The sequence below is a fragment of the Aptenodytes patagonicus genome, chromosome 7, assembly GCF_965638725.1.
Source record: "Aptenodytes patagonicus chromosome 7, bAptPat1.pri.cur, whole genome shotgun sequence".
Classification (NCBI taxonomy): Eukaryota; Metazoa; Chordata; class Aves; order Sphenisciformes; family Spheniscidae; genus Aptenodytes; species Aptenodytes patagonicus.
Window position 1 is genome coordinate 15,020,191 of NC_134955.1, and position 22,258 is coordinate 15,042,448.

Sequence of the window (22,258 nt, forward strand, 5' to 3'; positions counted from 1 at the left end):
TTCTTCCTGATATCTAATCTAAATCTACCCTCTTTCATCTTAAAAAAACCCTCATCCTATCACTAGACTCCCTGATAAAGAGTCCCTCTCCAGCTTTCTTGTAGGCCCCCTTCAGGTACTGGAAGGCTGGTATAAGGTCTGCCTGGAGCCTTCTCTTCTCCAGGCTGAACAACCCCAACTCTCTCAGCCTGTCTTCATAGGAGAGGTGTTCCAGCCCCCTGATCATCTTCATGCCCTTCCTCTGGACACGCTCGAGCAGGTCCATGTCCTTCTTATGCTGGGGGCCCCAGAGCTGGACACAGTACTGCAGGTGGGGTCTCACGAGGGTGGAGTACATGGGCAGAATCACCTCCCTTGGCCTGCTGGCCACACTTCTTTTGCTGCAGCCCAGGATACGGTTGGCTTTCTGGGCTGCGAGCGCACACTGCCGGCTCATATTCTGTTTTTCATCCACCAGTACCCCCAAGTCCTTCTCGGCAGGGCTGCTCTCAATCCACTTGTCGCCCAACCTGTATCCATGTTTGGGATTGCCCCGACCCATGTGCAGGACCTTGCACTTGGCCTTGTTAAACTTCATGAGGTTTGCACGGACCCAGCTCTCTTAGCCTGTCAAGGTCCCTCTGGATGCCATCCCTTCCCTCTAGATTATCAACCACACCACTCAGTTTGGTGTCACCCACAAACTTGCTGAGGGTGCACTCAAATTGCCTGTTTCAAGAATAAGTAATAAGCATGATACCAGGGCAAATTTAAAATGAAATGGATGAAGACTCCTTGATCCAACACTTATAAAGGTGTCCTTTGAGTTTCCCTAGTTATTCTTCACAACCACTGACTCTGACTATTCAGGATGTGTAAAATGATGGGTGTAGTCAATTGCAACAACTGGGAAAAAACAATTAGTCATGTCATCTTTTACTGAGGGTAGCCAGCCAGAAAGGGATCCTCAGAAAGGTGTAATACCTTTGGAATAGCTCCATTCCCAGTGCAAGGGTAAGAATTCTTCCCTCATCTCCCACCACCACAGAAGTAGTCCTCATCCCAAGTCAGTTTTTTTTATCTTGGAAGTCATTTAGTTACCACAGTGCTGTATAATAGAATCAAATAGATGCAATGAAAAGCCTGACAAGGGAGTGGGAATAGGCCAAAGTCTCCAGGGCAGGGCAAGTCTTGGCTTCTGGGTTGGGACAAATGTCTGAGAGAATGGGAAGAGTGTGAAGAGAGGGAAAGGAGGAAGATGGTCTTGAGTTCTGGCCATTCTGGTCACATTTCACAAAAAGGGCAATAGAATAACAATAGGATAATTGTATGGAGTGTATAACCCTTTACTGTTGATATGCACCAGAAAGAGACGGGAACCCATCACTTCTCCTGATGGCAAATGTGTGAAGCTGAGTATGATGGTCATGTAGTTCTGTAAATTTAGACTCAGTATTATGTTCTTATTTTGCTTCACATGAAGTGTTGTGAAAACTACAATAAATTCATAGCACAAAATATAAAGGAAGACTATTTAAACGCATCCAGTAAAAACAAAATAATCCAGCTTCATGCAAGATCCTTACAATTTTCTGATGTGTTAAGCACAAAAATGTTATTGTTACTACATGCATTCAGCAGACATACTGCTTTGTGCAAAGTCCAGTGGGAAAGCTAAAGTACAGGGGTTAATGTTGATATAAAGGCCAAATCCTGATTTCTTTGATGTTAAGAGGAGAGTTTTCATTGAGCCCAATGGGATTAAGATTTAGTATACATGTTCTTGTTTCTTTCAAGTTAGTGTAGTCTTAACATTTCTCAAATCTATTAAATAGTCTTTACTAGTTCTGCTTTGTTGAATAAAAGAAAAATTTGTGTTCAGAACAACCTCTTTACTCCAATGTGTGTACCTGCCAGATACTCAGAACTCTGATACTTAAAACTAAAGTTTCATGATACCATACAAATAATTCCTTTCCTTTTCCTTCTGTTCAAACAAAAATCTCAGAGAGGAAACTGCAACTGGAATTAATAGATATTGGTTTTAAAATCTTTAATATAAGAAATGTTTTTATTATTTACTTTTTAACCTATAGGTGTCTATAGCAATAACAAGCATGAAATTATGAACACACAAAAAGGGTTTTTATAACATACCTTTTTTCATCCCTTCAAGAGTTGTTTAAAGACCTATTAGGTTCTGTAAGCAAACAAGTATTTTATGTTTTATAGTAAAGGATTTTTTAGAAACAATTTGTAGTTAAGAGGCTTTGGTCTACAGCTATTTCTTACCCAAGATACTGGTGATGTAGTCTTGTAAGCATTAAACAGAAGAAGCAGCTTTAATGCAGATATTCTTTATGTGATTGACCATTACTGTACTGGTGTTACGTCTGAGCAGTAAGACATATCATTTTCTTAAATGTGCAAGGTAAAATCTCATTTAAAATTTCTATGCTGGAGAAGCAGTTAAAAACAAAAACCACTTACAGAAAGTCAAAACTGATATGTATTCCAACATGAAGCCCAGAAATGGAAAAGTAATCTTTCGTGTCTTTGTGCCTAGAAGAATACACCTCTTATAGAAAAATACTGACTTAGAAATCAATTAATTTTTCATGTTTTCGAAGAGTAAAAAAGCACTGGATGTAAAACAACTTGTAGGCTTGAGGACTAGGGAGATCCATTTTGCAACAAAATTTAAATTTCAATTTAAAACAATTTTTTCCCAAAAATCTTTTACAAGGAAAATAAGCTTGCATTGTTACCATAGATAAATATGCTAAATTCATTGCTATGGTTCAAAAAGCTTACAGTTGGAATATTGACAAACTGAAAATTCATTTTAAATTGCTGTCTGTTTAACTCTCAGCAAATTTGATTTTTGTTTCTTTGATAGAAAAAATAAACCTAAATTGACATGTATGCTTACATAACCTATGGCTTTTGACATTAATTCCTAGGAAGTAATTCAACTGATGAAAAAATAGGGCTGAAGCAGTTGTACAAGCCCTCTGTCTCAGCTGGGCTGAGACAGTTTCACATTTGCAATTGCATCTTAGAGATCAAATGCATTAAACCCTAAAGAAGCACGGAAAGGGTGACTACTTCAAAGGATTTTCAAACTGAAAAATAAACATAAAACAAAACCCAATAACTGATACAAATGTTTTAGAATGAGTACAACTGATTAAGTATGGAAAAAAGTGACACCTGTTCAGAGAAACAATTTAGCTTTTAGATTTAAGCTAACACTGCTTAACCGTTTGTTATTCTATCCATTCTACTCAGTTCAGGTCTAAAATAGTCCATAATGCATATATATCGCTGCATATATCTGCATAGATTATAGGCTGAGCATTTAAGTTTATATTTACAATTCAACTTCAGAGTTTCTCGAAAGTAGGTCTATTTGCATTGCTCCTAATTCTGCAGTAGGTGGCAGTGGGTAGTGGAGAATATACAAGAATATATGGTTTAGATGTCATCACATTTTTAAGGGAAGCTTAAAAATGGCTAAGTATTTTCTGCTTTTGACTAATGTATATATCAAACAGAAAGGAACTGTCAAACAGAATTTCTAAATTGTCATGGTTAAATAGTAGCTTTTGCAAAGTATTATAAAATAAATTAAACTTATAATGGAGTCAAATGAAGATACAAATACAGCACACGTTTCTGTAAATAAGTATGAAGCTGAGTCCACACAAGAAAACTAAACTGAAGGCTTAAACTCAGGAGAAGGTTCTGCAGGGTAGCTTTGTACAGCATTTTGAACACAATTTACAAATAGAAAAAGAAAACTGCCATTTCAGTTTTATCTGTATTTCTTTGGAAATTGTTTGTATTAATTTTCAAAGTTGCACTGGCTTTTGAAAATAGCACTGTAATTGATGAAATGGAAACTGGTGGGATGGGAGAGGGTTTAGGCAGTGTGGAATATTAACAGAGTTTCGATAGGTTGATTGTGTGGGAGGATAAATTGGGAAGATTACAACAGATCTCTGATTTTGCATTCCTTGCACACCTGAAATATGGGAGCTTGAGGGTATACAGAATGTGAAATTGGATGAAAAAGTCTGTCAAAGAAGAACATTCTAGGTCTCGTTTATTATTGATTCCTGTTTCTTGCTTATCTGAAAACCTGGCTTGGTAGATTTATATAGAAAGTGCTCAGTCAGCACTGCTGATTATTCTCACATTTTCACCAGTGTATTTTGAGCTCCAAATAGAGAGGCTAAGACTTTCGGAAGTGCAAGGCATCCACTAGCTCACATCTCAAATACTTTGAACTGACCAGTAATTAGGAGTTCTTGTTTTGTTTTGTTTCCTGTTTTAATCTCCAACTTTTAAAAGTATGCAGCTGGAAGCTATTGAGTGCACAGTGTTTTGAAAAGCCTGGTCACGCATACTGCTGGACCTGGACTTTGGGACTAGCCAAGGTAAAACTCCTATTGAAACTGTACAACACTTTTTTTGTTTATGATTTTGTGGCCAAACTCTGTCTCCAAAGACTTCACATAGTTAAGTAGCAAGAAAACATTAAGTTAAACAATATAGTTGTACTTAATGTTAATTCTGTAATCATAAAGGTTAACCAGTGATTAATAGATATTATTTTTTGTATTAATTAATAGTTTGTACTATAGGTATAAGCAAATCAACAGAAACAGAAGCAAAATGCTGACTTCACTTAAAGTCGGTTGGCGTTTTGCCGTTGACTCAGTAGTAGTAAGATTATTGTAATCTTATTATGTTAGTTACTCATCAGCTAGTTATCCGTAAAATTAAAAAGAAGAGTAGTGTTTTGATAAAACTGATAATTCTGAGTTGCTTACAATGTGTTTCAAAAAAAAGAAAAATATGGAACAAATGCAAGAAATAACGGTCACCTCTTGCAAGAAATAGGCACACTTTATTGTGTCTTCAGTTGAAGGAAAGGCTCCAAAGTTAGACCCTAAAGTAACAGTACTTTCATTTAAAAGTGCCCATTTTACGTTTAAACTAAAACGAAATCGTTGACCCTATTAAACCATGGTTGAGTACTTTCTTGATTTACTTCTGCATTATCTAGTTTTATGCTGGTAAATTGAATGTTCTCAATGAAATTGTGCTAGTTTAAGTTTGAAATCATGCTTTAATAACTTTGATTGTATATGTGTGTTGTGTCTTATTCTTTGATATTCTTTTATGTTGTTTAAGATGCATCAAACATTGCATTGTTCTCTTGCAAACTGAATAGTAGACACCCCTGTGATAAATCTTCAGTCATGCTGAACAATAGTTCCCAAGACATGTCAAAGCTCTCTTTGAAATATATCCAGATTTTCCATTTTCTATGTTGTTGTTTATGGCTTTTCTTATACTTTTAGAAATACTGAATTCTTGTTGTCTGGTAGAATTTGGTTTTCTTCTTTTTCCTATAAGTAAGAGGTTACCTTTAAGTGCTGTACATTTAGTTTCTATTCATATGATTTTACCATCAATGTTTCTGCATTATAAATCTTTCAATGATACTCTTGCTGTGGGTAGTTGTAATTGTTTAGCAATTTTTTAAATCAGGAAGTTACTATTTTTAGGCATCTAGGAGTTCCTCATTCTTTCATGGACAATGCCACAAATGTTTCCAAATTTTTCTGAGTAACTTAGGGGGAAAAATAAAAGGCATAATACAGCATTCACTGCTAACTACAAATTTTGACATTCACAAATAGCTTTTGACTTTAAAGTAGACCTAACTGAAGCACTGCTTCCTATGTGTTAAGTGTTGGGATTTGGGTTTGGTGGGGGGTTTTTTCAGATTGATCACTTTGTAAAATTTTCCAAAATCGGTATTAAAAAATTCCACTCTTCCTTAGGTCATTAGAAGAAGTCCTGTAAAATACCCTGGTGCTGAATTGTGCTGTAAGTCAAAGAATCAAGTATGAAATTAAGATATGTAAAAAATATAAGAAAAATGGAAGAAAAAATGTGATGCTCTCTAATATGATGTGGTTTAGTTCTTTCAAGAAAAAATGTTGTAACTGATTATATATGTTTTTAGTAGATTAATGTAAATAAATTAAACTAGGGAAATGGTAATTTTTGTTCTATTTATTGCTAACCTGCCAACATCTTTATGCTTGTACAGAAGAGTGCAGATAAAAACTCTTCAGAACACATGAATTGTGCTTGCTGTGTCAATGAACATTAGCTGAACACCTGGTCCAGATTGGACTTGCAGGCAAGGTATGACTTAATTTGCCTGTGCACAAACAAACAAGCAGAAAGAGTTAAAGCCTGAGAACATCCCAGAAATGGTGAGGGAGTGCCTAGAGGCTAAAAGTTCTGAACTGGCCTCGTGCAAGTCAGAAATGTTTTGCACCTTTTATGTTTTGAAGCTCTTCTGCTCTGACATGTGTAGAATTCTCTGTGGATTTTTGAGTACCCAAATATGTCTCTCAGTGCCTCTTTGCTGTGCTTTCTTGGTCTGCCAGAGATAAGACACCATGTGTCAGGTTCCCTGGTGAGATAAAATGAGACCAGATCTGAATTTGGCCTAATCGCTGTCTCCATGAAATGGCCGTTAGTGTGACTCTCAATAGTGAAATACGTCAGCTTTAGAAGATGAGTTGCCATCACCAGTTTAGCAGATGCTGAACGATAGTTACCCAGATTAACAGTGTGGTATTGACAGAGAAGCGCTCTGACTGAATGTCACGGACTTAGAGATATGCAGATGAAAATATCTAGGAAAATTATTAGCGATGAGAACAGCTTCATCTTTGCAAACCCGCCATAAGCTTAGAGCTGGGCATGATGAATGATGTAGAAAATGTGAGTAGGAGGTGGCATGTTCTTGAACAGAAAGTTCTCCAGCATACTTCCCCACCTCCCTACGCGATCTCAGTTTTTAAATGTGTATGCAAATACATGGCTACTGTCTGGTAGTGGAAAGACAGTTGTGACTTAATATTAGCAACAATTTTCCCTTTCTCCTAAAAGTTCCCAAAGGACAAGATTGGGGTGTAATCTTTTTTTTTCTCCCCCCCCCCCCCCCCCCCCCAATGAGGCAAACTACCATGAAGATTAATGAAGACTCACCTTATTAACATAATATGAACAGTAGCATAAGTTTGTGAAACACTAAACAGAGGTATAAAGATGCTGTTCCCTCTGAAAAACATACAGTATTAAAATTTTAAGCTTGGGAAAAAAGATACTGTTAAGACAAAGAGAAGAAAGTGACTTCTGTTAATGCAATTATTTTCTCTATGCACTGTTCTGGTTTTGCATAAAATATCTCCAACTACCCTTCCTGAATCTAAAATATTTGGAGAATAATTTAAAAAATAGTTTTGTAGAAAATCAAAATGATCCACAGTTGCCTTCCTAGCTACCATCATGTCTTTGGCTTGTTCATTCCTAACACAGATACGACTGATGAGTAATTGTTTCTCTTCTCCTTGCTTTCCATTTGTAATTGTCCTTCAATCCAGTCCTAGTATACACGTTTGATGTTTAACTGTTAAAAAAAAAAAAAGAATAATTTGAATGTCGAAAGGACAGAGATTGCCCAACTGTTACATGGATAAAAGAGAACAGGATGGAAAGTAGTGTTAACATATGGTATGAAAATTTAACTCTGGCTAGTGAAAGTTTTTCACTTCCTTATAAAATCAAAGACCTGAATGAGGTCTGTAAACTGCTCTGAAGTGAAGTGAAATCTCATATGTCCAGTCCAATACTTAAAGCACCTAGGAAACAAGCTGCCTAATCTAGTGCAGTGAATAAGAACAACAGGTTGAGCTAGCCTAATAAAATTAAAAAAAAAAATCTGTAGTTCTGAGGCTCAATATGTCTTACTGTATTGTTGGTTTGAGACAAAACTGTGCATTGATTTCTTGTAATATGACAGAGGTCTGTGGCTTATTCTTTTGTCTTTCTTCATAGCTTCCAGTTATATTCCAGAATGATATTATAAAGGTTTATATATCAGCCTGTTCTAACCTCTTAACATGCTTTTAATAGCTGCCAGAGGTAGCACGTCTCTTCCACTACTTGTCATTTCTTGTTGCTACTTACTGTAGTTGCCAATTTCCAGCTGACAGAATGGCTAAGAGGAGAATTTGCTGCACTTGCTTGTTATTTTGTTTCTTTTTTCTAACTTTCTCACTCACTGCTTTTTAAGCATTTTTGCTTTAGAACAGTGCTATTTTTAATTGTTGAAGAAATATTCACTCAGTAAACACTTTGACCAGGAATCTGTAAATCATTTTGGTTCTGTATTCTAAATCAGAAGATGATCTGTCAGAATTAATTGAGAATGCCTTAATGTAATCAAGTCCAGTTCATTAGGCAAACACTTAAATTATTAATTTAAATACTGGGTAGTTCAATAGCATTTATGACAGTAACAAAAACCAACGTATTTTAATTTTTAAATTCCTCCTGTGTACAGAAGTTGGTGTCCTGCTATAGCTACTGCTGTTAGACATAGTTTTCACCTTGCTAATGTTTTACCTTTTTGGAGTCTGTTAAAGTATTCTGTTCAAAAATGGTTTATGAAACAAAAATGTAGCTTTTTAAGCACCTGGTGCTTAAAGTTAATCAAGCATAGAGTGTAATTTTCATTCTTGTAACTCTATTTTCGATCAAGTAGAGTTATACCAGAGATGAACTTGAACCAGGAATTTTAGTGTCACACCATTTCATTAATTTATAGAACACTGTAAATTAATGTATAATTATTTAGCATAAAACTAGTGCTTTAGTATCTTAGCCATTCCCATTGCTTTAGTGCTGAGGAAAATAATCTCTTCATAAAATGAACTAATCCCACTCCCATTTTTAATTGCCTTCTACCTCTATAATCTAGGACACAGGGATTCCCTGGAAAAGAAATAAATGGGGGGGAGTGGAATAAAAGATGAGGGAAATTGGTTCAGGAGATAGGAGAAGCAATACAGTGAATAGTGATGGCTGTGAGCTGAGGACATAGCATGTCTTGAAAAGGCTGCATTCATTCAACCCATTTCACAGCATGGTTTGGGTTGGAAGGGACCTTTAAAGGTCATCTAGTCCAGCCCCCCTGCAATGAGCAGGGACATCTTCAACTAGAGCAGGTTGCTCAGAGCCCCGTCCAACCTGACCTTGAATGTTTCCAGGGATGGGGCATCTACCACCTCTCTGGGCAACCTGTTGCAGTGTTTCACCACCCTCAGCGTAAAACATTTCTTCCTTTTATCTACTCTGAATCTACTCTCTTTTAGTTTAAAACCAGTACCCCTTGTCCTATCGCTACAGGCCCTGCTAAAAAGTTTGTCCCTATCTTTCTTATAAGCCCCCTTTAAGTATTGAAAGGCCGCCATAAGGTCTCCCTAGAGCCTTCTCTTCTCCAGGCTAAACAACCCCAACACTCTCAGCTCTTCCTTATAGGAGAGGTGTTCCATCCCCCTGATCATCTTTGTGGCCCTCCTCTGGACCCTCTCCAACAGGTCCATGTCTTTCTTATGCTGACGGCTCCAGAGCTGGACGCAGTACTCCAGGTGGGGTCTCACCAGAGCAGAGTTAGAGGAGCAGAATCACCTCCCTCGACCTGCTGGCCACGCTTCTTTTGATGCAGCCCAGGATACGATTGGCCTTCTGGGCTGTGAGCACACATTGCTGGCTCATGTCCAGCTTTTCATCCACCAGTACCCCCAAGTCCTTCTCGGCAGGGCTGCTCTCAATCCCTTCATCCCCCAGCCTGTCTTGATACCGGGGGTTGCCCTGACCCACGTGCAGGACCTTGCACTTGGCCTTGCTGAACCTCACAAGGTTCACATGGGCCCACTTCTCCAGCTTGTCCAGGACCCTCTGAATGGCATCCCATCCCTCAGGCATGTCAACCGCACCACTCAGCTTGGAGTCCTCTGCAAACTTGCTGAGGGTGCACTCGATCCCACTGCCTATGTCACTGATGAAGATACTAAACAGTACTGCTCCCAATTTCTACTTTCTGCTCTTTGAGTTGCCCACCTTGGCAACCTTAGCAATGTTTGTGCACAGGGTTTTTATGTGATTGTCTGGATTATGCTTGCCTTTGGACCTGTTGTAAAGCTATATATATATATATATTTATATATATATACACACTGTGTTCAGTTTTGGGCCCCTCACTACAAGAAGGACGTCGAGGTGTTAGAGCGTGTCCAGAGAAGGGCAACGAGGCTGGTGAAGGGTCTGGAGAACAAGTCTTATGAGGAGCGGCTGAGGGAACTGGGGTTGTTTAGCCTGGAGAAAAGGAGGCTGAGGAGAGACCTCATCGCTCTCTACAACTACCTGAAAGGAGGTGGTAGCGAGGTGGGTGTTGGTCTCTTCTCCCAAGTAACTAGCGATAGGACAAGAGGAAATGGCCTCAAGTTGCGGCAGGGGAGGTTTAGATTGGATGTAAGGAAAAATTTCTTTACTGAAAGAGTGGTTAAACATTGGAACAGGCTGCCCAGGGAAGTGGTTGAGTCCCCATCCCTGGAGGTATTTAAAAGACGAGTAGATGAGGCACTTAGGAACATGGTTTAGTGGGCATGGTGGTGTTGGGTCGATGGTTGGACTCGATGATCTTAGAGGTCTTTTCCAACCTCAATGATTCTATGATTCTATGATTCTATAGTCTTGCCATATGTCACCTTTACTGCAGGAATTTTGATAGACACTGTTGTTTTTTTTAAATCATGATTATTGCAAGTACTTAACTTTGCATTCAGTTGTAGTTCTTTATACTGTTTCACTTTGCCTTTAAATACGTTTACATTGTATGTCCAGTTTCTAGTCTTCATTTTACTAATTTGAAATGCTTTTAAGTTATTTTGGTCTTTTTTTTATTTTTTAAACTATAATAGCATGGTCAAGTATGGCACAGAGTATTGTTAGCATCCTTAATAATTGAGTGTGGCTTGCATTTTTTCTCTATTCATGTTCTCTGGAATATTAAAAATCTATGTTTAGCATTAAGTCTTTGCCATTTTTTAAATTGTAGCTTGTGTGGGTTAAGTTTGTAGAAACATTTTGTTACAAGAAACAGGGTCTTTGCCCTCATTGTTTTCTGTGTTGTTGGAAGGAAAATAACAATCTGAAAAGAGGAAGCTTCACTTAATAAATGGTATCCACAGAATTAACAAAAAGAGCATTCAGGCTGAATGTTGCATTTTGAGCTGGGAAAGGATCAGTAAGCAATACTGAAGAGGTGGATTTTAAAAATTCTTCTGTGCCAAGAAGGCACAGAAACTTAAATCAGTCTCACAGATAGAGCAGAAAGTAGTGGAAGAAGGCACAGAAATGTGTCGGCATCATCTTTAGAAAAGTCAAATCAACTGGGCAAAAGTGGTTAGCACCAGCTCAGCATTCGGCTGACAAACAGGCATACCAAGTCCCATCCTTTTAGTGTGAGAGTCACTCAGTTGGCCTCTGGCTTGCACTCCTCCCTTCGGTACCAATTGCACGTACGCCGACTGAACAACTTGCTGATTTCTGCGTATCTGCAGAATCCATGTGTCAGGGCTAGTCAGGAGCACATGACATGTGAGGCCCAGCAGCAAGACGCAGGTGGCGGTGCTCTACTACTCTGGGGGATGTCTTTCTTAGCAGGATGCACACAGAACAAAGCTTGGCAAGAAGGTTTGTTCCCCAATAGCCTTACACCACAAGTCCTCTCCTGTCACTTGATCTAGCTCACACAAAAACAGACACACATCTGCGCACACACACATGCGTGCAAGCACCCTTGACCATGTGGCTTAGCACATGTATATGGACACCTATTATTATGTGACCTGCCAAGCATGCCATTTTTGCCTTTCATCACATATCCTAGCATGTACGGTTTTGTGTCAGTACTTTCAGCAGTTGAGAAGCCTGGCTATGGAGAAATATTATATATGTAATAGTGCTTGGCATGTGATTAACTAATTTTATGAGTCACATATTTAGATGAAAAATTCCCAATATTGTATTTCATCTGGTAAAAATAATTAAGGGGGAAAAAATTAACCAAGAAAATACTGTAAGATTAAATTTTTGTTTTTCCATTAACTGATTTAGATGATTCTGTTATTGGAAGTGGGATGTAAAACTATTGTAGAAGCCTTCCTAGACAATATGTTTTTATTTAGCCTTATATTACTGGTATAATAATGCCATGTTTTATATGCCTACTTAATACTTTTTACACCTCTCTGATAAGATTTCTGCCAAAGAAATACAAATATTTTTCTTTTATCACCTTTTATTCAGTATGGCAAAAGCAGTCCATAGCTACATCTGAGTCACTTCTGTTCTCTCTTGTCTTTCTTGAAAGTTCAGTGTTTAACGGGGAGAGGGCTAAAGAGACTTTATTTCCAATCTTTCCCCCATTAACCTATCTTCCATTCCCTTTTAACAATGGTGCTATTTGACCTCCCAATCTAATATGGCTTCCCTTCAGATTTGAATGGTGTCAAAGAGAGGGGAAAACCAAGACAAAGTTAATGAGGTGGCAGTGGGAGCTTAAGCATCTTTCCCAAATGTTTCATACTTCTGAACAAAGAGAACAAATTTGACTCTGTAACTTCAAGGACTGTTATAAAGCATTAACATTAAAGAGCAAATAGGTTAAGCAAACCTCTTGTGAGCAATCCATAGTTTAGATGTTATTCATGCTGTTCAGGGTTTGTGGGCACACCTCTATGTTTGAGTGGAAAAGCACACAGAAAGTATGACAAAACCAACTCATTAAAAGAAACATAGTTTTTAATTTTTTGTATCAAACAATTTCCTGAGGAAGATTTCCCCACACAATCAAAGGAGGTAAAGAGCATGGATTGTATTAGAATTTATGTATTCCTAAATTCCCTTGCTGTTTAAAAAAATCTAGCATTTAATAATATTTTTAGTTCTAATTTTTAAAATAAAAGTAACACAAGGTTTAATTTTTCTCATTGTATTAATACAGTTCCATTAAAAATTTTGACAGTTACAGGATCTAGGATTTTAATGGTGAGATTTGACCACTTGAATATCCCAATCTAAACTTACACTTTTCATCTTCCCCTTCAGACTATTTAGAGCATATGACGGGGTAAGTGCATTATCACAGTGGCTTTGTCTCGCAGTAGTCCACAAATATTAGATAACCCTCATAAGAAATGTATAAACAAGTTGCTGTTATGTATTATTAGACAGCTTTGTAGATGAGTAAATGTAGGCATGGGGGGGAGTTAAATTACTTTGCCATGTTTACACAGCAAGTGAGTGTCAGTCTCAGGAACAGAACTGAAGGGTCCTTGGTCTTAAGCACATTACCTACTACTTTCTTTGTAAAAAAGGCCAGTGTTTCTTGAAGGACTACTGTGTTGTTATTACCGATTCAGTTCTGAGTTGTCCAATGTATTGAATAATGAAATTGGGGCTTTGTGAAGGATGGCTGAACCATAAAATGTCCCCTGGGGTGAGCTTACTTTTAATAGGGATCTTTTCGGGGCGGGGGGGAGAAAAGAAAAGAAAGACCTCCTCTTTTTTTAAAAATCATTTTCTGCAATAGAGCCAAGATCATCCTTTCCCCTCTCCCCCTTCCCTCCCGCCCATTTACCAGTATTTTTCTTGTGTGATTGAAAAGCCCTTAGTTTTGCTCAGGGGAAAAGCCTCATGCTGAGACGTAAAGGATCCCAGTTGTACACTTAATCAAAGTGGCATGCTCCACACTTTGTTTCTGAGTAATTTCCGTAGCAAACTCATGTGATCTGTATGTTTCACTTGCATGAATCAAGTCCGAAGTTTGAAACTGACTCAGTTGTTACTCCTGCTGACAGGCAAAGGAAAAGGTTTTTTTGGGGGAGGCAGGGTGATGGGGTTCAACTCAATTCAGGTTGCTGAAAGGAAATGAAAAGGATGATTTGAAAAACACAAATACTGGGATGAAAGATTACAGATACTGAACAATAACTGTCCACAGTAAATTGTTGATTGAAGTATCTGTATTAGGTGATGTTTGTAGTCTCTATATGTAGGATGATGGAAAACACAGATTATGGCAGTGAAAGTAGAACAACAATGGAGTCTGATTCTTTGTTTCCACTTTTCAAAGGCTTTTTTCCCCTTTTTTCCTCCCTTTTTTTTTTTTTTTTTTTTGATAAGGCCCAGGAAATTGTTAGCGACATGCTGGTGGGAACCTATGGAAAAGAATACACACTGTATCAATGGTGCAGTTCTTATCCCAAGAGCTGTGTTGGTGGGTGTGGGAATAGCGTGCTTTCAATGTGAGCTGTTGCAATGAGATAGCATTGAGAAACCAGGGCAGAGAACAGCACAGATTTAGTCTAGGGAACTAAGGGCTTTATCCAGCAGTAATGTGTGTAAGGACAGACAATGTAACACTATATTTGGTTTAACAACAAAGAACTGTAAAAGGATTTGATAGTAAGGGATTGGCAGAAAAGCTGAATGTATCTGCACAGTGCAGTAAGTATTTTTTTAAAAAGGTATTTAAGTGATATACTTACAACTTAAAAAGGCAGTATTTAAAGTTACCTATAATAGACATTATTTTAGAGTAGGGTCATTTAACAACAGTGAAGGCTTATTAAGTAAAGGACTCGAGGCAACTAGTATTTTGTTGCAATATGGAAATAAGAAGCAAGAAGAGGCACATGTGGAAAAGCAGGACTGACAGGTCTTTTTTACAAAGGTCTGTTTTCATTACTGCATTTGATTTCTGGATACATTTATGGCCAACATCACTGGGAAATCACTGAAAAATATTCATCTCTATCTCCCATTCTGTATATGCCTATTTTGTTTTGCAGCAAGTTTTGGCTGCAACTTCAGCAAGACACCACATATTTGTTCGAGCTACTTGGGCTTAAAATCAGCAAATGTCTTTATGAAGCCTATATGGTAACAGGGTAAATATTGCTACAGCGTATGCATGCTGGTTGCCCTTCAGAAGGAAATAGCAATTCTGTTGTCTGTGTAGCAGCTGTCATGACCAATGAAACTTAAAATAAGCTTTGCAAATCCTCAATATGCCACTACTGGCATATTTGGCCAAAGGTGTGAGTGATCAAGTGATCCTGTGTCAGTAGCAGTTCTTCTGTGGGAAAGATTACAGAGTAGGAAATTCAGTATGGATCTGTCTTTTGCCCTTGTGTCTGGAGACATGTCCCCCTTTTCTAGCACAGGAAAATGTTCTGGCAAGACAGGTAAAAATCAGTTAGGAATGTGGGCAGCTTTTCATGTTTAATATTTGGTAGTTGCTTTTTGAAGGTACCAGCAAAGGCATCTCTGACTAAAAAAGATCATATAAATGGATGCTTAGGTTAGAAGTATGTAGCGCTCTGTTGCATAGTTGGTGAAAATTTCTATTGCATTGAGAAAGTTGTGTAGCTAACCTCCTCTGCAGTGTGTGGACCTATCTCTGAACTTAAAACACCAAATTGTATTTTATGGTTTTGTGACCTGCATGACTTCCATTAGGGAGTGAACAGAAGCATCTAAATCCATTGCAATACTCTTAAATGGAAAGATGCCCTTAGGAATCCCTCCTGTTGTGTACGAAAGTACAATTATGTGGTTAACATTTTGAAATGTAAGTGAATGGCTGCCACTCTGTCTGTTCTTTTAGATTAATATTGTATAAAATGCTAGCCGCATTGTCAGTCTCCAGAACAGTGCATTTTGCACTTTTGATGTTCCAGAATAATATGGCATCTTTCTGACCCCAAAATAGCCTATAGAGGTCTTCAGCCAGCTTGCTAGATACTTGAACATTATATCATTTATGAGGTAAGATACTTAAAAACAAGAAATAAAAAGTATCTGAAGGTCCATTCCAAACTTAAAAGACAAAGATCAGAAAATTTTAAAAGGCAAATGTAACTAATAAAACTGTTTTTTCCTACATTTGCACAGTGAAATTGAAGTGAGACTATTAAGTTTTTCACAGTCTTGCATGTCATGCATTTTTAAGACGCACCTTATAGAGACATTCTGTTAATTCCCAGTGAGTAGACAGACTACATGATGTATGTCTACAATCCCATAGCTTCTTGTTGGACATTCACTGCTTGTCTGCAGGCAGCAGAGAGGCTAAATAAAATTAATGAGGGAAAATGTTTTTTGGATTGTGGGAAGGGAGGGTTAGAGCCAAGGTTAGGGTGAGCAGAAACTTCTTAACGTATTTTCATTTATTTCACTGTAATATCTTTTTTTTAACTGCATACACTTCAAAGATAATGCAAAATTGGAATTACGAATATTGCTGCTTTGTAGTGAATGTATTGCAAGATTGTTAAATAATTAAATTATGCAAGTTCTTAAAATGGAGTGTAATTAGCCATTAATGAGCAAAATCTGTTGCTGTGCAGAGTTGATATACACCATGCAGACTGTCCTTAAGTTTTACAGGATTTGGTTTAATTTCTAAATGCATATGTGTGGTAAAAATCAACTTGTTGTATATCTTATAAGATAATCACTAAATTAGCTAGTAAGTTATGTAACATATCAAATATTTAATTTTAGTGTAATAAATTATAGATTTGTCAATGACTCAGTTTTCTACTTCTGTTTAATGAGAAGCTTGGTTTAGAAGCATGGTAAGGAAAGGTTTGATACTAACAGGGATTAATAAATTTAAAAATGATAGGCCTGGCACGTGAAGATGGCAGTTTTTCACTCATAAACTCACAGTTCAAATTCATACTACACAAGATCTGCATGAAAGACATTGTCATCTAATGGCCATTGGATATACAAACAAATACATTATACTGCATCTTGTTCTTAGGGAGATAATTCTGAATATCACAGGCTATTTTCTTAATTAGTACTAGCAACTAAAAGCTTACCTTTTAAAGTGTATAAGCATAAAGGGTAAGGAATGAATGGAACATGATGCCCTGGGAGGAGGTCAAGGCAGATGCACAGTCGAGACACTGCAAAGAAATTTACATTTCTGCACTTGGACTAAATTCCCTAGTACTGAACTAAGCAGATGTCTCGTTAGAATCAATGAACAACTCCCACCCCTAAAAACCTTTAGGGTTATGTACTTTGCAGGATTAAGCCAACCAATAATGGAAGCTTCTTTCGATTGTTTGTTAAAAACAATCCTTAATAAGCAGCGGCAAAATAGGAATAGAATCATAGACTATTTCATTAGGAAAACATGCATTTTCCTAATGTTGGCACTTCTGCAAAAATACAGTTAATCTTAGTTAAGTAAATACCATGTGTTTAAAACTGTGGTTAACCTGAATAAATTGTAGAAGTTTGCTCCACAAGCCAGTCATTAAAAGCTCTGTGGTATACAGCGCTGCCTTCAGTGATCTAATTAGGGATGTTGCAAAGATGAGGAGCTTTTTACACTGGTGTCCTATGTTTTGTTACTTTTTACCTCATTTTCTTTACTGTCAGTGAGTCAAATTATTTTCCTAGTGAAGTGCTGAACCTTTACTTTAGTCAGTCATACAAACTGGTTACAGAAGCGAAATGCTGATCTTAAGACAACATCATTTAATCTTTGCAAGAACTCTCCTGACTCTTTAGTGAAATACATAGTATGTACTATGAAAGTACAAATACTTCACACCCAGATTACTTTGTTTGATGTAATCATATGCTATCTTTATAGTGCCTTAGGTCATGACTAAATTTCAGTGATGCTGGGTGGAAAATGATGCTAGTGTTTCAGCAATTGCCATTTATTCTTCTTACTTTATATTAAAATTGGCGTAGTGTTAGGGGCTAGTGCACAGCAAATGTTCGTCATCAGAGGTAAAGGAGAAAAAAAAGTGTGATCTGTTTTCCTTTGTTCCTGTTTCCTGAAATACAGGAAATTCAATTTAATCATAAGACTTTTTTTTTTAATTTGTTTGTTTGGGGGGTTTTGTGGGGTTTTTTTAGACACCGAGGGTGGTCAAATGCTTGCACAGGTTGCCCAGAGAGGTTGTGGAGTCTCTGTCCTTGCAGATGTTCAAAACCTGATTGGATGTGGCCCTGCTATAGTTGACTATGCTCTGAGCAGGATGTTATAGAGGTGCCTTCCAACCTCAGCTGTTCTCTGATTCTCCGGTTAGAATGAAAATCTGTGAAATCAGTGGAGATAGAAGTGATTAGGAAGAATTTTATTTTATTTTGTTAAAGGCACCAGTGCACCTAAGAGATAGAACATTTCAAAATGCAAACGTAAGTTCAGCTTTATCAGTGAAGAAGAGCATTTCATCATACCAAAATATCCTCAGTGGTACATGCTCACCAGGCATGCCGTGACTGGTTCACTCACTTCAACATAAGTAGCCAAATGAGGAAAAATTCAAAAAGACGATGAAAGAGAAGAACATGGAAACTTCTACAGCAGAAGAAATTAAAATTTCCAAAATAAGTTTTAGACCAGACAGTAAAGAGATTATTTGATATGTACAAATTGTGTACAGAATTATATATCTGGTTCAGGAAAGTTCAAGAATTTGCCTAAACAGGAGATAAGCAATGGAATGAAAGGCTAAAAATACAGGTTCATGAAAGGATTGTTGTTTCAATCAATGAATAATTGACTTTGGAAAAGAGAGGCTCAGGATACTAAGATAGTTTTTGTGTTCTATTTTTCTGTAGTATTATTTAAATTACTAATAATAAGAACATAGATAATGTGTGATAGTCAAAGTGAGGTCTGATTTGTAAGTACAGAATAGTCCTCAGTGTGTATTATGCTTCCTAACTTTCCTAACTTCCATAATCATCTTCATGCAGGAATATTCCTGCTGTAAGAGAGGGTAATACAGTCTCCCTGCACCAGAGGACCATTTGTATTTGATTAGGATGTATTTGATTAGGATGTGCTACCAAGTCCATCCTTGGCCTAAGAATTTGGATTTCATGTGATGGATGAAAATATATGGTGGCCATATATTTGCTGGATAAATTTCTCCTTTGTACAGTGGAGGTAAAACTGCTGTGCTCCTGGTTTTGCTTGTATTGTATTGTTGCTTCAGATATAGTCAAAGTCACACAAAATAATAAATGGAATTCTTTTCAATATATTCTTGAAAATAATTATTGTTAATTAATCAATTAACAGTTTTAAAGCTTTTCCAGAAGCTGCAATGGAAGTCACTGTAAAAATGCAAAGTATTACCATTCAAGTATTTAGTAATGATTGTAACTTAAGTAAAAAATCTTCAAACTCTTAGAAACTGGTAAATTAGCTATTTTCTTGGCAGTCTTTGCAAAACACACATACTATAAAATGACTTGTTTTTAAATTTATGTTAAACTGGTAGCAAAAATACATATGGTTACTTTCACTGCTGAAGATGTGCTGCTGTGTGTTGATCATCCTTTAGTGCATTTTGAATGATAGTTAGTCTGTGGGGACCAGTGAAGACCTCCAATTAATTATTACTGGAGAACATGAAATCATAAACAAAATTCCTTGTAATAAATTTTTAAAATGAGATTGCATGTTTTATTTACGGTACTGGTCCATTTTGGGGCTTTAAATCTATGAATGAAAACAAACATGCTTTTTATCAAACCGAAATAAAAAATATCAATAGTATTTCTTTCTTATCAAAGTAGGACACAATATATGAACTGGACTTCTAAATAACTGTGGGGAGAAAAGCAAGGGAAGAAGAGAAGAAAAGATTTACTTTTCTCTAATTCACAGAAAGTTATTGAGAATATATATAAACAATATGGAAAACAGCAAATGCTTCCAAGCATAGTGATGTTTATTAAACATTAAGGTAGCTGATATGATGGAATTATTTCATAGGAAGTGTTCATTAAAGACAGAGCTATTAACTAAGAACTCTTCATAATTATCACATGTATTTACAGCAGAAATTCGTTTTGTTTTAGACAGAGGAGCAGCACTGCTGAAGACGTGCAGTAGTTTCAAATATGTTTGGAGACAAAATCCTGCTACAAACATACAGCTAAAGGTGCTTCTTGTCCCATAGGGATCATAGCTGAAACTACAAAACAAAGAAGGAAATATGATCAAATAATAAAATAAGAGCCGATAATCACCCAAATCTGTCACTAGAGTCTTGTATCTCTTTTTTTTTATTCTCACTCTCATTTGTCTTTTAGATCACAGATTCAATCCATCTGTCTGGAAAATTCAAAGTACACAATAGAATCATAGATAGATATGCTGCAGTTTAATGGACAAATATTAATAGATAAGATTAAGGGCTTCTTTCATTGAAATGTGTGGAAATTCTATAGTCTTTTTTTTCTCGCCATTGAAAATCTCTTTCTGCCTTCCTACTACAAACAATATGCCTTCTTTCCCGTGTTCCATCAAGACAATTTACTTCTCCCTTCACCCAATCAAACTGGTTCACCTTCTTCTCAACTCTGACTCTAACCAACTAACCTACACCTTCATAGGGCATGGATATCTCAAAATGGTTTCTGGCTCTGGGAGTTGTGTGATGACACCATGATATCAAAATGTGCTTTAAGCAAAAAACTTTATCAGAGTGATGTCTGCTGGAGCCTGCAGACATTTTGGAGAGCTTAATCCAAATGTATCTACAGGTCTTGCAACCTGGAAACTGCTGGTCCAAGTGGACCCAGTAATTCTTCATCTAAGGATTCTTTGGGCTCTTTTCCTAATGCCATCAATTTTTGCTCTAGCCAGATAGACAGCTATGTCCATGACCTATATTGCTGCCTCTCTCTTTATTCATATGGAATTATAAAGTTGTAGCATAGTGCCAGGGCAATACCGTGTCTCAGTTGAGTTTTCTTAAATTCTTAAGTTCCTTTAATCTCCCTGTGATACAATTCTGTCTAATTTATAAAATCCTTTCTTCCTCATTAGAAAAGACATCATCAAATCACTTCCCAATTTCCCATAACTTTCTTCTAGGTGCCGCCTTATTCTCATGGAGCCATGACTACTTCTTATGTATTTTAGTCTCTTAGTTCCTGGATCACAAACCAGTAGGAGAGCACAATGCAGAAATTAAATTTTCTTGGCTCTCCCTGATGATGGGATAAGCATTGCTGGAACCTCTCCTATTGAAATCATTACTGATCACTGCAAATCTCTTCCTTCTCCTCCAGCTCATGATTTTACTTTTTGTTCCAGGAATGAGAGAGGAGTGGGCTACATGCGACCTTATTACTATGTGGCTGCACCAGGTTTTGATAGTGGTCAACTCAGTTGTCCTTTTTCATATTTGTTAAAGACACGTGCATGTTTCTAGTCTTAGGCGATTTTGTTCAGATCACAGCACCACTGGAACTTCCAACGCATGTGTCACTGTCATTTTTCACAAAGTGCTATGCTATGAAAGTGCTTGAGAAAGTGCAACAAAAGTACTAATTCAGAATCTGAAGAGGGACAGCCAACAAGCCAGGTTTATCAACATTCAGACCTTTAATACACAGAAATTCAAATGTCCGTTTAGGAAAAAAGCCAGTCACAATGCTCTTATCTCTGGGCCTGAAAAGTAGGGCCTTTGATGTACTCACTCTCAGTTTACTCTGTTTTTGTTAACAAAGGGATTTGTAGCATAGAATTGCTACTGCAGGAGTAAAAAGATACATATACAGAGGAATAAAAAAGTCCATTCAATGTGGAAAGAGGGATAGAACATATTATTAACTCCTAATATATCCAGGAACGACATAACCTGTGGAAAAATAGATTATGTTAATGTATCAAGAAAAGCAAAATATGCTCACTTGCAGGTTACCATGCAGAACAATGCAGCATAGGGTTATCAGTCACTATTTAAGCATAGGGTTACTGGTCACCATTTGCATGATAGTATATGGAAGGCTTTCCAAGATCTTGGACAACACAAGATTCTTCCCAAAAGGAATTCCATTTTGAATCAACGCTAGGATTCCATGAGTGGTATAGAACAGTGGAAAGGACCCCATATAAGAGGAGGTGGTAATGAGCTCAAGCCTGAACATCATAATTGGGGTCATCTTACATAACTTTAGTTGTCTAAAGGTTACTTGTCTCACATAAACTATTCTTCTGGGCTCTTTTTGCAGCCGAGGGAGGGGAAATAGGCACGTACAGACAGGAAATACTTCCAACTGTATTAGCTACTTTAGGGATAAATCATCCGCTGGGTCAATCTAGACAGCTGAATTAGAAAACTAATATGTTGATGTCTAAAGAAATTTAAGGTGGTTTTAGAAGGTGTATATACTCATATATTTATTTAAAAGTGACAGAAGAGAGGTTTTGGACTCTGTATCCTTGAAGATTTTCAAAAGCTGACTGGATGAGTCCTGAGAAATCTGATTTAGC

General features: G+C 37.2%; 1 long non-coding RNA gene across 3 annotated transcripts in view; it reads left to right on the forward strand.

Annotated features, from left to right (window-relative positions):
- The window catches only part of LOC143163193 (uncharacterized), a 261,908-nt gene that overhangs the window by 123,500 nt on the left and 116,150 nt on the right, over positions 1 to 22,258 (forward strand). The window lies entirely within an intron of this gene.